Source organism: Pipistrellus hanaki (genome assembly GCF_964339955.1).
Source record: "Pipistrellus hanaki genome assembly, chromosome: 3".
In the NCBI taxonomy this organism is placed as follows: domain Eukaryota; kingdom Metazoa; phylum Chordata; class Mammalia; order Chiroptera; family Vespertilionidae; genus Pipistrellus; species Pipistrellus hanaki.
The window spans coordinates 99,516,507-99,533,812 of record NC_140505.1 but is presented as its reverse complement, the minus strand read 5'-3'; positions in this window follow the sequence as shown (position 1 = coordinate 99,533,812).

Below are 17,306 nucleotides of genomic sequence, written 5' to 3'. Positions count from 1 at the left end.
TGACAAGGGTACCAATCTTTTGTCACTGTGATTGAATTTCTCTTTCTTTATTTCTCACATTTCTTCTAAAGAGATATTGTAAAATATTCCCTTGAAATCCAGATATGCTTCCTCCATGAAATTCCTGGATCTATCAGCATGATTTTGCATCATTGAACCATGGACTTGGAAACACATGTTAGATGTTGTACAACCCAGTACTTCACTGATGGGGAAACAGAAATGAGAGCACCTGTATGAGTATTCACAATGAGTACTTACGCAAGACCCTACAGGAGTACTCACAATGAGTACTAAGAGACCTGCATGAGTTCTCACCTTAGTACTCACACACCCAGGGCAGAGGGGTGGTCAGTAACAGTGTCTTGACTCAAAGCCTAGACATGTGATTCCACATACAAGGGCTTTACAAAATGCGCTGCCACTTCAAGAAACACCATGCTGACTCCTAATGACTGCCCTTTGCTTTTGCTCACATCTGTTACATAAATCCACTCTAGGACACTATCAAGCTTTCATGCGACACTGAAAGACTGAAGCCCAGGAGCATCCACAGCTTTAAATAAGCAAAGTTTCTGGAGATATATTACATTCCAGGATACAAAGAAACCTGTAAACATGGGGGCAGTCTTTTTAGAAAAGTCTGAGAATGATTTCTGGAGAGATTAAAATTGATTGGATTTTTTGGAGGAATGGGAAAGATTTTGATAGAAAGTCCCTAAAATTGGGGGAATTAGAGCAGCAGTACAAAACTGGGAATGTATGTTCAGAACAATTACAAAGGCAAAGGGACAAGATAGGCTCACCTGACTGGAAAGGCTAGGGGTCCATCAGGACAGCTAGATCTAGAGACTCTACATGGATTTCAGGCACATTTCTTCCCATCTCAGCTCTGCTTGGCTGTCGTGCCCTTTCTCAAGAAGACTCTCCTAGAGATTGGTAATAGCAACTATCACAAGTCTAGTGAGGAAAAGTGCTTATTTGCTAATAATTCCAGAAATGTCCCAGAGAGGGCTCTCAATGTTCCTCTTGAATAGGCTTGCCAGATTTAGCTAATCTATATATACTGAGTGGCCAGATTACTATGATCTCTGAATGCATAGTATTCTGGCCACTCAATGTATATATATGTTATCTAATAAAAGAGTAATATACAAATTGACCATCATACCAAGACCCAAGATGGCCGCCCCCATGTGGTCAAATATGGCTGCCCCCATGTGGACACAAGATGGCCACCACAAGATGGCCTGCAGGGGAGGGCAGTTGTGGGCACTTAGGGGTGACCAGTCCAGCAAAGGAGGGTAGTTGGGGGGCACCAGGCTGGAAGAGGAGAGCAGTTGGGAAGGACTAGGTTAGCAGGATAGAGCAGTTGCGGGGAGGGACCAGACCTGAGGGGAGGGCAGTTGAGGGCAATCAGGCCAGCAGGGAGGGCAGTTAGGGGTGACCAGGCCAGCAAAGGAGGACAGTTGTGGGAGACCGGCCTGCAGGGGAGGGTAGTTGGTGGGGGGGACCAGGCCTGCAGGGGAGGGCAATTGGGGTGACCAGGCTGGCAGGGGAGGGCAGTTAGGGGAAACTGGGCCTGCCAGGGAGCAGTTAGGGATTGATCACGCTGGCAGGGGAGTGGTTAGGGAGTAATCAGGCTGGCAGGCAGAAGCGGTTAGGAGCAATCAGGCAGAGGCAGGCGAGCAGTCGGGAGCCAGCAGTCCTGGATTGTGAGAGGGATGTACAACTGCCCATTTAGGTCCAATCCTGGTGGTATTGGACCTAAATGCATGGTCAAACATTGCTCAAGGGGTCCCAGATTGGAGAGGTGCAGGCTGGGCTGAGGGACACACCCCTCCCATGCACAAATTTCATGCACTGGGCCTCTAGTCCTACATAATAAAAGGCTAATATGCAAATTGTTCCCTCACCCAGGAGTTCAATCAGCAGGCAGGCCAGCCAACCGCCCATGTCCCCTCCCACTGGCCATGCTGGCTGGACTCCACCATGCATGAATTCATGCACCGGGCCTCTAATACACACACACACACACTGAGTGGCCAGATTATTATGAGTTCAGAGATTATAATAATCTGGCCACTCAGTGTATATAAAAATCCAGTGTCTATGACAACTGTGATGACCAAACAACCAGTCACCATGAGGTGCAGCCCATTGCTGGATGGCCAAAGGGGAACCACAAGAAACTGGCTGTGTGGCAGCTGAGCAGGACTGGGGACTATTGAGCAGTTGTGGACTGTGGGCGGCAAGTGGTGGTGAGCGTCCAGCAGCAAGCAGAGATGAGCATCATGCAGCTGCAGCAAGCATCAGGGAGCATTGCAGGGTGGGGAGCTTTGCAGAGCCTTGCATGGTGGTGGCTGCAAGCATCACCGGGTGGCAATGAGTATCGCATAACAGTTGTGGAGCATCGCAGAGCATCAAGCACCGTTGTGGGGCAGGGAGTTTGCAGAGCATCCTGGGGCCGTGGAGGCTAGCAAAGTGAGTGTCATGGGGTGGCAGCAGCAATAGTTGCAAGGTGTCACAGGGTGTTGCCGGGTGTCAGACATGGCCCTGATCGCAGGCTAGGCCTAGGAACCCTATTCACGCATAATTTCATGTGTGGGCTCTAGTAAAAATATAAGAGGCCCCCATTAAATTTTAATTTCAGATAAACAAAGAATAATTTCTTAGTATTACTATATTCCAAGTAATTTTTGAGACACATACAAGAAATTATTTATTTGCCTAAATACAAGCTTAACTTTGAATCAAATCCTATAAGCATTCTGTATTTTATCTGGGAATCTTATTCCTACAACAGTCCATGTAGCCAGGCAGATGAAAAGCTTACTTGCTCTACTCTGGGACACACACCCATATGCTGAATCCCAGGACTGTGGTCTCCCCATCCCAACCCCATGGACTGGGTGTAGGGAGTGGTCAGTGATCAGATGCTTTGCCAGAGAGGGGCTGTATGTTGGGCAGAAAAACAACAGATGCTCATAATAACTTCCTCCATGGACAGCAAGATCAAAGTAAAAGGGAAAATGGTACTCAAGCAAATGCGTCTTGTTCTCTATTACCTCCAATAATGTTGGGACATCTCCATCTGCTCTTTCTAGGTTCCATGTCACACACCCCACGTCTATAAGCTCATAGAACAGTGGTCGGCAAACCGCAACTCACAAGCCACATGCGGCTCTTTGGCCCCTTGAGTGTGGTTCTTCCACAAAATACCAAATACCCTAATTAAGTTAATAACAATGTACGTACCTATATAGTTTAAGTTTAAAAAATTTGGCTCTCAAAAGAAATTTCTATCATTGTACTGTTGATATTTGGCTCTGTTGACTAATGAGTTTGCCACCCACTGTTCTAGAGGAAAGGCCTGTGTATTTCTTGTTCATCACTGCAACCCCCTTGCTAGGCACACAGAAGAATCTCAATGAAAAATTATTGAGTGGCCGAATGAATGAAGCATTATATGTCCTTTTTACTTCCTCTTTTGGCAAATTTAATTATTTCCACTAGATAGGATTCTTTGAAAGAGACCTTCAAAATGTTTTTACATGAGCATCGACAATTCTTTGATAACAATAGCAATGCTAACCTGCTGTTCTATGGAACCATTTACCTCTGGCTCTCAGTGTTCGTTGAAAAGCTCACAAATTCTATCTGATAATATCTCTGCAAGAATTATGAGCATTGTTCCATTTTTACATATAAGGAATCTGAATCACCAGAGGCTGAGTCATTCCATCAAGATCACTAATGGAGTGGGCAGAAGCTGGAAGTTTGGGATCCCCATTTTGGGCTAGTTCACCATCTTTCTGAGAACTATTTGCTCTTCAAAATTCGGTATTTCAGATTAGAGAAAGCTGACTGATTCCTGTGGAAAGTTCAAGTGTATCTGTATTTTTACTTTTATCAAAATGCATAGCTGGATGGCCTATTAAAAGATAGGAATATTTTCTGAAGGCAGATTTAAATCATAAAAGAAGGGGAGCTGGAGGAGAAGTTAGCAGAGTTGGGGTTAGGTCCTGGCCCTACCTGTCATCTCAGGTTTCCTCCTGAGACAGACTGGAAACAAGAGCTTTCTGCCTACTGACTGCTGAGAGCGCACGTGTACCTTTGCCATCCTAGGCCAGGGTCTCCCTGGGACTGAAAAAGGGATACCATCTCAGAGGCAGTATTCACATCATGGTCATCATAGGCTACAGTCATTTTCTGGCAAATGGAACTAAAAGACCTTGTGGAAAAAGCATCTTGTTCTAATTTGCCCCAAAGTTTCATATGTGCCTCAAAGCCTTCTTTGTCCTGGTAAAGTAAGTGTGATAATTCCCATTTTCCAGAGGACATTTTGCCTCATTAGTTTCTTACCCAAAATACAGGAACTGGAAGAGCTGGGGTTTACAGCCAGAATGGTCTGATTCCAAAGTCCCATACTCATTTTGCTACCCCAGACCTGCTTCTCAGAGGGGTGGTAGGCAGGGAATGAGGCTGTGAGGGTGAAAATGGCGGGTGATGCTTAGAGCACTATAAAACACAGAAAATGACTATCACAATTCACCTTTGAGCAGGGAGGTTGATGTTACTATAAACTCCTGATGGAGGGCAGGCTATTATGCTATGTGGCCTTTGAAAAGTGTCCCACACTCTTCTGTCTCTATGACAAAGGAGAGCACAGTATGCAATAAAGTGGCAGAAAACTGGGGCCTTATCTGAGTCAGATAATATAAACCAAAGAGGATTAATGGCCGTGGCTGGTTGTGTATATGAGTACTACTAGTACATTGAAGACAGTCAAATGATTGCCTTTCCTGCTTCTCCAGGTCCCACCTCTGAAGGGACCATAAAGGGCTTAGGTGTTCAGCTACTCAATTTTGGTGGCCCTGTCCCCCATAGCCTCTCCTCTATGGGGCTCCTGTTCCCGCCCCTCCATCCTGGCCACCCACACTCCAGTGCTCTTGTCACTCACATGCTTGTCCACCTCAGGGGTGCCATGTGAACTTATGAGTGTGATGTGCACGAGGTTCATCAGTTCTTGGGATTCTATATGTTTCCAAGCTGGGTTATTTCTGAACTTTATGGTACCAAGTTCTGACTCCACCTTTTGGTTGAGGAGGGGGCTTGTTTCTAATATGGTCCATTCCAGAAGTATCACAGTGTTCATCCTTCTTGTTCCTCCTCTACTTGTGGTGTCAATTTTTATTATACTCCTATATAATAAAAGCCTAATATGCAAATTGACCAAATGATGGAATGACCAGCAGAACGACCAGTTGCTATGACACACACTGACCACCAGGGGAAGATTCTCAATGCAGGAGCTACCCCCAGACTGCAGGCTCCAGGACAGCCAAGGTGGGTGTGAGCAGGGACCCCCCCCCCCCAAATTGCCCCACCAATTGCCCTGCAGAGGGAGACTCCTGGCGGTGGGGGGCAGAGCTGGCAAGTGGGTGGCGCTGGCCAAAATGGATGTGAGCAGGAGTGGAGTGGGGGGAGGCAATCTTCTCACCAGTTGCCCCACATATGTGCCCTGATCACTGGCCAGGCCTAGGGGTCCTACCTGTGCTCAAATTTCATGCACCATGCCTCTAGTAAATGTATAATGAATAAGCTTTGGGTTGTTCTCTGGTCCATTTTCCTCCATCTTGGCTTGATTTGGTTTTAGCCAGTCCTGATGTTGACTCCTCTGACCACTGTTATGCCCAGATTTCAAGATCCCCAAGGACTACCAGGGAGCCTAGACCGATACAAAAGCAAAGAGCCTTCATTCAAGCTTGAGCTTGGTCTCTCCGCCTCTACCGATGCAGCGGCAGGATGCAAAGAGCCCCGAGTTCTGAAAGTACAGCCATTTTATAGGGCTTAGGGTTGGGTGGTGGGGTGATGCTCGGACCACTGAGTTGGCTGGTTTCGATTGGTGGGGTGAGGGCCAGGATCCAGTTAAGCTGGGTTACTTCCCTCTGCATTTCTATTGGCTGATGTAAGGGTGGGTTGGGTAACTGACACATTCTGTGGTTTTTCTCGGAAAGGGGTCATGCAGGAACATAATTACACAAGATGGAGGACACAGTACAAAATGGAGTCAGTCCTACTCTGCCCTTTCAACCACCATAGGGGTTTCTTGCTTTAAACTGTTTTCCCTTTGATCATGGATGGAGGTGGGGACTATGATGAGATGATCTAACATCTTATCAGCTTGTGATGTCTACTCCTATTTTCTCAACCCATTTGTCAGAATTTTTTCCTAACTTCTTTCTATCCTGTCTCAATTGTAAGAGTCAATTCTTGCCTCAAAGTGAAGTGTCATTTTTTAAAAAGTGCTTTGGGGGTCAAAGAAGGGACAGGTTCAGGTACCTCCTGGCCCAGCATAATGGAGAAAGATTGTTTCCTGGACAAACCTTCTTTCCCGATAGAGTTGAATCCTTCTTAAAATACCATATTCCGATGAAGAAGATACTACTGCTGAAAATAAGACAGATAATACCTGTAAACTAGAAACAAGGAGATGTAATGAAAAGATTTAGCATCCTTAAGTAAAATCAGAGGAGACTAAACAGGATAAAAAATAGGGTAGGAGTGAAACCAGAAGCAGAAACTCCAACAAGCAATGGAGAAGGCAGTGAGGGATATTTAGAGAAATTGGAGCAGAGGTGAGGCAGCTGAGTCTCACACAGCTCAGGCACGATCTCCCTGCCTCCTGTGAAATGTCCTGAGCAGGGAAAATCCCTTGAGATCCTAAAGGTGAATGACAGGAGAAAGAAGTGAAGTCTTGGGCTCAGTACCCAAATGCTGCTGCTGAGGAAACCCAGGGCAGGGGGAGGTGCCTGGGGAAGGCAGGTGGAGCAGGAAGAAGGCCAGCCTTCCCCATTCAAGTGCCACCCAGGGAGAACAGCTCCCACGTCATCAGCTCCAATGTGGCATTTTTATTTTTAAAAAATTTTTAAATACTATTTTTACCCAGAGTACATTTTTTTTCTTCCAAAGAACAAAACGATCACACCCACATGCTCCTCCCTAGCAGTCCTGAGAAAAGGCAGGGCTCAGATTTACACACGGAGGGCACTCCACCCTGTCCCACCCTCTGCTCAGCCTCAAATAACAGCAGCGAAAGGAATGCCATAGGCATCCTATCTCTCTCCTTCTCTCTCTCCTCTCTCTCCCCTTTCTCTCTCTCTCTCTCTCTCTCTCTCTCTCTCTCTCTCTCTCTCTCTCTCACACACACACACACACACACTCACACTCACAACACACATACACACAGCTGGTAGCCTGGTTTATTTCACCACAAACAATTTTGTTCTGCTCTTTCATATTTTATATTTCCAATGTTCCTGAAAAATTCTAAGAGAGATAATTAAGTGTTATTGGATCTTCTAGCAGTTTAGGAAAAGCTTAAAAACTTCCACTCAGTTTTTTCTTGTCTTCCTTTTCTTCCAAGGGAATCTTGTTCAAAAAATCAATACTGCGTTTTCATTGTCCTCTCATGTGACTGGATTAGAGTTTGATAGTGGAATTACTTATCTGTGTGTGTGTGCGCGCGTGTGCATGAGAGAGAGAGAGAGAGAGAGAGAGAGAGAGAGAGAGAGAGAGAGAGAGAGAGAGAGAGAGAGAGGTGTTTTTTTTAAGGGGAAAAGATTTGATGGAAACCACACAACAACCAGTCTGTCTTAACTTGCTGCATTTATTTTAAAATAGAAAATATTGAGTATTATTCATGCATTCATTTTAAAGTGGAAAGCAAAGAGGAAGTGAAGTGGTGATTCATTGCAACACCAAGACCAAGAACAACCAGTGCTGAATGCCTTTCTCAGGTCTTTGAAGACTGGGTGATGACTGGGTGTCTTCTGTGGGAGCTGAGGCATTTCTTCAGGCCCCTCAGATCTCACTGCCTGCCCACTCCCCTGCCCCCGCTCACCTGGGAGATGGCGGATGGTGCCTGAATAGGACCTTGCACCACCAATGGGGCACCTTGGTTCTGTGTGGAGTGCTCCCCCAGACACCAATATCCTTCGCCCTGGGAGGTCCTCTCAAAGGTCATAAGAACCTGGGGATGTGGGGAGCAGAGCTAGGATCCTCTGATGGAGGCCACAATCCTCATTACCACTTCCCTTCTGGCACTATCCCTGATGCCCTGGGAATGGCCTTGGCAGGTGGAACAGGCCTCCCTGAGCTTTTGAGACTTTCTGCCCCCACAGCACTTAAGACACAGATAAACAAAAAGGCACCAAAAATGCATGGGCTAGGGGATGGGTGGAGGTTGGAGGGGGTTGGAAGAGGTACAACTTAAGGAAAATCCATGATCAGATATTTGCTACAGAGAGGCGGGGGGGGGGGGGGGGGGATCCAGGAAATGGTCCTTGGAGCAGGCACCTGATAACATTTTGTAAAGAAAGATCTATCTACGAGAGCAATATTAAACAGATTCGTCAAACACTGGCAAAGTGATTGTGCTAAGTAAATGACAATTAATAGCTCAGAATATAGAACCACTCAGGGAAGAGTTGCTAAAAGGCTGATAGGTTAAAGGGGGTGTTTAGGAAAGAGAAAATGGAGTTAAAGGATTAAGTAGCAGCTGGAAAATATTCTCTTCCCAGGCCCTAGCCCCAAGTGTTAGATTCTGAACTAGTGCTCTGCCTTTTAGGGCTGAAATTCTACCTTAAAGTCACTTTATTAAAGAAAAAAAAAAAAATCACAACTGCCTCCTCAAATGTCTGGTTTTTTTTTTAAGGGTTAATCCAATTTTCATACTTGGACTTGTTTGTCTTTTAAATAAAATAAGGTCCAGGTTCTTTGTGTTCTTTTTTTTGGGGGGGTGGGGTGGGGTGGGGTGGGAGAGATAACTTTTCAAATACATAATGGACATTTGAAAAGATTATACACTGAGTGGCCAGGTTATTATGATTTCTGAATGCATAATAATCTGGCCACTCAGTGTGTGTGTGTATGTGTGTGTGTGTGTGTGTGTATATTCATATATATGAATTCATGCATGGGTGGGGTCTGGCCAACCTGGCCAGGGGGAGGGGACATGGGCAGTTGGTCAGCCTGCCTGCTGGTTGAACTCCTGGTCAAGGGGACAATTTGCACATTAGCCTTTTATTATATAGAAAATACACTGAGTGGCCATAGTATTATGCATTCAGAGATCATAATAATCTGGCCACTCAGTGTATATTACTATGAAATAATATGCTTTCACACAAAATATTCAGCCAAGCCCATACATCTGAGGCACTTGCTTATTTACTTGTTCATAGCCAAAGACAGACTATTAAGCTAGAGCCCAACCTCAAGTTCATCAGCACACTTGCTAGCTGTGGCTTTGGTTTATAAATCTACTAAAGGCCCTGTGCACAAAATTCATGCATGGGTTCAGTCCATAGGCCTGGCTGGCAATTGAAATGCAAGCGTCTGGGGTGGAAGGGCAGGTCCCAGCTGAACTCTGGGCCTTGGGAAGCACCTTGGTCCACAGACCCCCATACGCCTCCCTCTGCCTGAGTCATGGTGCCTGACTCTCCACATGGAGATGCAGTGAGTACAGCTGGACACCAGTGTGGGCCTTTGGGTGTTCCAATTTTTACAAATGTTTCTTTTTTTGGTGGTGATGGTGAGCTGGGGAGGGACTTCTAAAGCAGATGGCCGCATCCCCATTCTGGAGCAGTGTGGCCTCATCTCCCCACAGCACAGCCTCTCCCCCCCCCCCCCCATTCTGGTAGTGCTCTTGACCCAAAATTACCCCTTGTCACTACAGTGAAGCTAGAACAGTTTCCATGCCAACTCCTGCTCTGCAGGCCCCAGGGAGGCGGAAGACAGATACGAAGCACTTTATTCATTACAGCCTTTGCATTCCCTCTCCCAAGCCATCCAGTGATGAGCTGAGGACATCTCTCTTTCCAGCAGGCTTGGACAGCAGGAGTGAACTAGAGAAGAACCACTTCCCTTCTCAGCTTCAGTCTCTCATATCCTCAGTCCCTGCTTCCTGTGTCTTCTCCATAGGGTATATAATACCCACACCATATTGCCTATGTCCTAGCTCCCCCACCCCTATTTTGGCCCTCTCGCTGCCTTTGGGGTTTGGATCATTGGCCCCATCTGGATCCCCTTACTACAAGACCCTCTTCCTGACTTCCACCTGGACTACTCATCCTCTCCCTGGCGGTGTCTTCACAAGTTGTCCTAGGAAGACTCTGCTTGACATTTGGGTCTCAATCTCAGCTTCAGGTTCCTATCACTGTGCTGTTTACTAGGAGGGGATGCTTTTCCTTTATTCTAGAATTCCTAAGGCTACATATTTTTCAGAACTACCCAGATGAAGTGCTCTGCCCTGCCCAGCTATGTGTCTGGGGCCAGCTGTTTCTCTGAAGCTGGATGAGTCCCGACTCAGACTGAGGAGTGGCCGTCTCATTCCCTCCCTGTCTGCCGTGGTATGGGGAGGAACAGCACTACAGTCAGAACACTTCAATGCAGCCTGAGACAGGAGGCGAAGGCCCAGCCACTGGCTATTTGAGAGGTCAGGCTCTGGGCTCTGTGGGCCCCCTCCAAACGTCTGCAGTAGCAGTAGACGGGGATGTCCCCAGACCAGCTAGCAAGGGGTTGGTGATGAGGCCACCTGGCTAGCATGCTGGTCTCAGTGGGCTTCCTCTGGCAGCGTTAGCATTCACATTTGGCATTGGGAATGTTCTGGTGCCATGAGTCCCTTCATAACCACTCCTCATTAGGACTTGTTGCCTTTCTCCTCATTGTGAAAGAGAATACAGCAGCGTCCTGATTAATAGGACAGTCACTTGTCCATGGCAACAAAGCTGGGTTGTAAATGCTGTTCAGTAAGTAGCATGTGTTTGATTTGTGTGGCTGTGGGGTCATTGTACCTGCAGTGGGGGTAGTCCTCTCCCAGTGCACCTGAATATCCACTTAGACACTTGGCTGGCATTCACAGAAAAAGAACCTGGGAGCCGGAACTGGTTTGGCTCAGTGGATAGAGTGTCAGCCTGAGGACTGAAAGGTCCCGGGTTCGATTCCAGTCAAGGGCATGTACCTTGGTTGTAGGCACAAACCCAGTGGGGGCTGTGCAGGAAGCAGCTGGTCACGTTTCTCTTTCATCGATGTTTCTAGCTCTCTATCCCTCATAGGTACCTGAGAAAATTTACAATCTGAAGGGGGAAGAAGGGGAACAAGCTGTTATGAGTATTTACTAAGTGCCCAGTTAAGGTCTTATATGCATCTTCCAGCACAGTCCTGAGCTGCTCAATAATGGGATACATCCTGAGAAATGTGTCATTTGGCAATGTTGTCTATGTGCAAACATTATAAGCACTTAACAAACCTAGATGGTATAGCCCACTACTGCAATTGTATGTGCTGTACTTGTATAGGACTGGCAGTGCAGTAGGTATGTTTATGCCAGCATCACAGAAAACATGTGGGTAATATGTTAGGATGACTGTGAAGTCATTGGTGATAGGACTTTTTGGCTCCATTTTAATCTTCTGGAACCACTGTGCTATATGAGGTTCATTGTTGACTGAAACACCATTATATGACTGCATAACTAATCACTGGGCCCTCCCAACAGCCCTGCATGCTAGATATGCTTAGCTCATTTCATGGTTGAGAAACCCAAGGTTTAGGGAGAATCTAGCACTCCAAGGGTTGGGTAGCTCTGTGCCTGGGCAGCCCAGTGGCTGGTACAGCTGCCATTAGGACCAGGTCCATCGAATTCTAGCAACTGTGACATCAGGATGTGACATCTCACCACAACCACCATGATCCGGGACACTTTCATGGCCAAAATGTTGTTGTATTTACCTCTCCCCCAAGATTCAGTGTCCCAAACAGTGCAGGAGCTTTCCAAGTGAACCTGGCTTCAAGTCCTGTTGTTATCAAGGATTGGGAGATATCTGGGTTCTGCATGTGCTGACACTGTTACTTACATGCAGCAGGAAGATGGGACTGGGGAATATCTACAAGAAAAGGCTTTGTAAAAACAAAACTTTATTACAATCAAGGACTTCAAACCTCAAGTGTGGCCCAGGGGAGGTTGAAAGATAACTAGAGAAAGCCATAACCAGAGAAAGCCATGAGAAATGAGGAGAATGCTGGAAGTCACTGGAGCCAGACAGCTGTATGGTACTGCACTTCCCAGAACTGAGCAAACAGCATCAGAGGTGTGTCTGTGTAAAGTATGGAAAACCACAAGAGTCACACAAGAGAATTTTGGCAACAATGCCTAGGAATCCTGGTTCGAGAGAAATAGAAGGATTAAGAACAGTAGAAAATGCAATGTTTTCACTCTACCCTCAGGACTCAGTTTTGCCCATTTTCAGCAACTATGAGCAGATTTGTACACCAAGAAGATCAGAACAGGGCTTGTCTGGATGGACAGACACAGGCAGCACAAGTCAGCTGCAGAACCAGAATGGGTAATCTAGAGAGAGGATGGACCAAGAGGCAAGAGCAAAATCACTGCTCAGGCTTTTCAGGTCTTGGCAGGAGAGTGACAGCACAATCCAAATGGTACTAGGAAAGGTTAAATCAGTCTTTTTACCAAGATGTGAGTAGGGAGGTGGGGCACCCAGTTCAGGGATTGGACAGAGTGAAAAGCCAATGTAAGCATGTTGTTGGAAGCTGCTGAGAAATGCAGAGGTAGGAGAAGAGGAGAACAGCAACTGGCAATGGTAGTCCACACATGGGGAGGGAACAAGACCCTGAGTTCTCTCCAGCCACTCTCCCATCTCCTGTGGGTGCCTTCCCTGGGCCAAAGCCAGTTAGAGACAAAGGGGTGATGAGCCCAGGATATGCAGTTCATTTGGATCAGCCTCCCAGGCATGAGCCAGGGCAGGGAAGGGTGGAGGATGGAACTGCAGAATCAAATGGAGGTGGGCCAGGACTTCCAGCAAATAATCTGTGCTAGGCCTGAAGCTAGAACAGAGCTGGTACTCACACACAGGGTGCTCCTGTGTAATGGAGGAGTCAGTTGGTTATTAAAAAAAAAAAAAAAAAAAAAAAAAGGAAATCCTATTTAATAAAAGAGTAATATGCAAATAACTGTCACTCTATCACAAAGATGACGGCACTCAGCCACAAGATGGCAGCCACCAGTCCCCTCAACCCCGTCACTGGAGTGTCTGGGCTTGCAGCCCTGCTGGGGCTCGTGGGGACCAAGCATTGAGGCTGGATCTGCCCCCAGACATGGCAGACAGAACCCAGACAGCAGTGCTTGGGGGCTTCATTCACAGGGTGATGGTGGGGAAGCCCCAGGCCCAGCAGACAGAGCTAGGACAGCAGTGCTTGGGGGCTTTCTTTAACAAGGCAGTGGGAACACCCCCAGGCCCAGCAGAAAGAGCTTAGACAGCAGGGCTTGGGGGCTTATTTTGCAAGGCAGTGGTGGGAATGCCCCCAGGCATGGCAGACAGAGCACACTGCAGGGCATTAGAGCTTAATTTGCATGGCAGTGACAGGCAAAGAGCAGACAGCAGGGCATAGGGGCTTCCTTAGCCCAACAGTGGCTGGGAAGTTCTCAGACACAGCAAACAGAGCCCCAATAGCAGGACTTAGGGGATTCCTTAACAAGGCAGCAGCAGGAACGCCCCCAGGTCCAGCAGACAGAGTCCTGACATCAGAGCATGGGTGCTTCCTTAGTGTGTCTGTGTTGTCAAAACCCCCAGGCCTGGCAAACAGAAAACACATTGGGGCTTTGTTTGCATGGTGGCAGCAGGCAGAGAGCAGATAGCAGGGCATGTGTGCTTCATCTCCATGGCTGTGGCGAAGCCCCCAGGTCCCACAGAGAGCAGAGAACAACAGGGAGGGGCCTAAGACATCAGTAGGACATCCCCCGAGAGCTCCTGGATTGGAGAGGGTGCAGGTTGAGCTGAGGGACCCCCATGCATGAATTTCGTGCACCAGGCCTCTAGTTGTTATATAATTGCAAACTATGACAGGTCATATAAAAGGAAAGGATAAAGTGTCCTGAAACCCTGACCAAGCTGCCAGGAAAAGGTACAGAAAGAAACTGCTTTGAGGATGGGTAGTATTGAAAGGATATGTAGGAACCATGTTAGGTGAAGGGATAGAGGGTGGGGTTGGTGGAGAAAAATGTCCTGAACAAAAGCGCTGAGAAATGGGTGGGGGCAGACCATAATTGACTTTGTATGTGTGTGGTCTAAACTGTGAAACCTAGCAGGCCATTAGGCAGGGGAGTGATTAGGTATGCTTTTAAAGAATCAAACTGGCTACAGAGTGTAGAGATAATTGGAGGGACCACGAGTGGATGTTGAGAGACCAGGCAAGAGACTGCTGCAGCAGCCTAAGCAAGTGGTGGCAGTCACTGGGATGGAAGCCACAGTATTCACTCATTTATTTAATCATTCACTCTGTTGGACTTACCGTGTCTAGGGACTGTTCTAGGCCTGTTGATGGAGCAGTAAACAAGACAGAAGAGGTTCCTGTTCTCAAGAAGCTGTTCTAGTGGAGAAAGGTTTGACCATGACTAGGGAAAACAAGCAGATTGAATCAAGACATGCTTAGGAGGTCAAGCCAATAGCCCTTGGACATGGGGTTAGAGCATGGCAAGTATGGAGGCTGGCTCACACTACTGGGAGAAAGATGGTGCTATTCACTAAACTCAGGGATTCTGATGGAGAACCAGACTTTCGTTCTGTGTCAGATATGCTGGATTTGAGGTGCTTTGCTACATGCTGCCTGCAGGGTAGTTGTGGCACTTTAGTTGTGGCACTTAAGTGAGAATGCTGCACTGAGCCTGGGATTAAGTGATCAACAGGTGTTAGCAATTCTTCTCCTATCTGTACAAAACTCCAAATAAGAAATATCACTGAGAGATTTAAAAAAAAAATCATATAATCATATCCATTGATGCAGAAAAAGTATTTGACAAAATCCAACACCCTTTCTTGATAAAAACTCTCAGCAAGGTGGGAATAGAAGGATCATACCTCAACATAATAAAACCATATATGACAATCCCAAAGCCAACATCATACTCAATGGGCAAACTAAAACTATTTCCACTAAGAGCAGGAACAAGACAGGAATGCCTGCTCTCACCACTCTTGTTTGACATAGTACTGAAAGTACTAGCCATTGCAATCAGACAAGAAGAAGAAAAAAAAGGCATCTAAATTGGGTAAAACTGTCCTTATTTGCAGATGACATGATATTGTACATAGAAACCCCCCCAAAAAAACTACTATACTTAATAAATTAATTCAGCAATGTAGCAAGATACAAAATCAACACCTAGAAGTCTATAGCTTTTCTATGTACCAATAATGAACTCACAAAAAGAAATTTAAAAAGCAATCCCATTTACCATTGCAACAAAAAAATTGAGATACCTAGGAATAAACTTAACCAAGGAGACAAAGGACCTGTACTCAGAAAGGTTTAGGATGCTAGAAAAAAAAAAAAAAAGAGGAAGACATGAATAAATGAAAGATTATACCATTTTCATGGATAGTAGAATCAACATGATTAAAATGTCCATACTACCCAAAGCAATCTATAAATTCAATGCAATTTCTATTAAAATACCAACGGCATACTTCAAAGACCTAGAAAAAATTCTCCAAAAAATCATCTGGAATAAAAAGAGATCCCAAATAGCTGCAGCAATCTTGAGAAAGAAGAACAATGTTGGAGGGATCAAAATGCCAGATATCAAGCTATACTACAAAGCCACTGTTCTCAAAACTTCCTGGTAAGGAACAGACATATAGACCAAAGGAACAGAACAGAGAACCCAGAAATCAACACAAGCCAGTATGATCAATTAATATTTGACAAAGGAGGCAAGAGCATACAATGAAGACAAGACAGTCTCTTCAACAAATGGTATTGGGAAAACTGGACAGATACTTGCAACAAAAAAAAAAAAAAAAAAAAAAAAAAAAAAAAAAAAAAAAAAGAAACTAGACCACCAAACTATAAATATCTTAGAAGAAGCCATAGGCAACAATAGCAAACATTTGTTGTAGCAATATCTTTACTGATATAGCTCTTGGGGCAATGGAAACTAAAGAAAAAATAAACAAATAGGACTACATCAAAATAAAAAACGTCTGCACAGCAAAAGAAACCATCAATAAAACAGCAAGAAAGCCCACTGCATAGGAGAACATATTTGCCAATGTTATCACTGATAAGGGTTTAATCTTCACCATTTACAAGGAACTCATACAATTTAACAAAAGACAATCCAATCAAAAATGGGCAAAGGACCAAAATAGACACTTTTCAAAAGTGGACATTCAGAAAGCCAAGAGACATATGAAAACATGTTCAAAGTTACTAATCATCTGAGAGATGCAAATCAAAACTACAATGAGATACCATCTCATACTTGTCATAATGGCTACCATCGACAAATCAACAAATGACAAGTGCTGGTGAGGATGTGGAGAAAAAGGAACCCTTCTTCAATGCTGGTGGGAATGCAGACTGCTGCAATCACTGTGGAGAACAGTATGGCATTTTCTCAAAAATTAAAAATGTAATTGCCATTTGACCCAGTAATACCACTTCTAGGAATATATCCCATGAAAACAGAAACACCAATCAGAAAAGATATATGCATCTCTATGTTCATAGAAGCACAATTTACCATACTTAAGATTTGGAAACAACTAAATGCCCATCAGCAGACGAATGGATCAGAAAACTGTGGTACATTTGCACAATGGAACACTATGCTACTGTAAAAAAGAAGGAATTCTTACCATTTGCAACAGCATGGATGGATATGGAGAGCATTATGCTAAGTGAAATAAGCCAGTCAGTGTAGAAAAATACCACATAATCTCACTCTTTATGGATAATAAGAACATTACAAACTGTTAAAAAAAAATAGAAAGAGGCAAAGAAGCATCTAACAGACTGTCAAACTACAGAGGGAAGGTAGGGGAGGATTGAGGGGGTAAGAGATCAACGGAAGGTCTTGTATGCATGCATATAAGTACAACCAGCAGATGCAAGACATTGGGGGTAAGGGGATAAGGGCAAGTGCCAGAGGGTAGGAGAGGCCAGGGGGGAGGTCCGTAGGGAGGGGGCGGGAAAGGAGATGTATGTACCTTAAACAGTAAAATTAAAATAAAATAAAATAAAATAAAATAAAATAAAATAAAATAATATTTTTAAAGAAATAACTATTAGCCATGGCTGGTGTGGCTCAGATGGTTGGAGTGTTGTTCAATAATCCAGAGGGTGACAGGTTCCATTCCCAGTCAGAGCACATACCCAGGTTGTGGATTCAATCCCAGGTCAAGGCACACCTCTCTCTCTCTCTCTCTCTCTCTCTCTCTCTC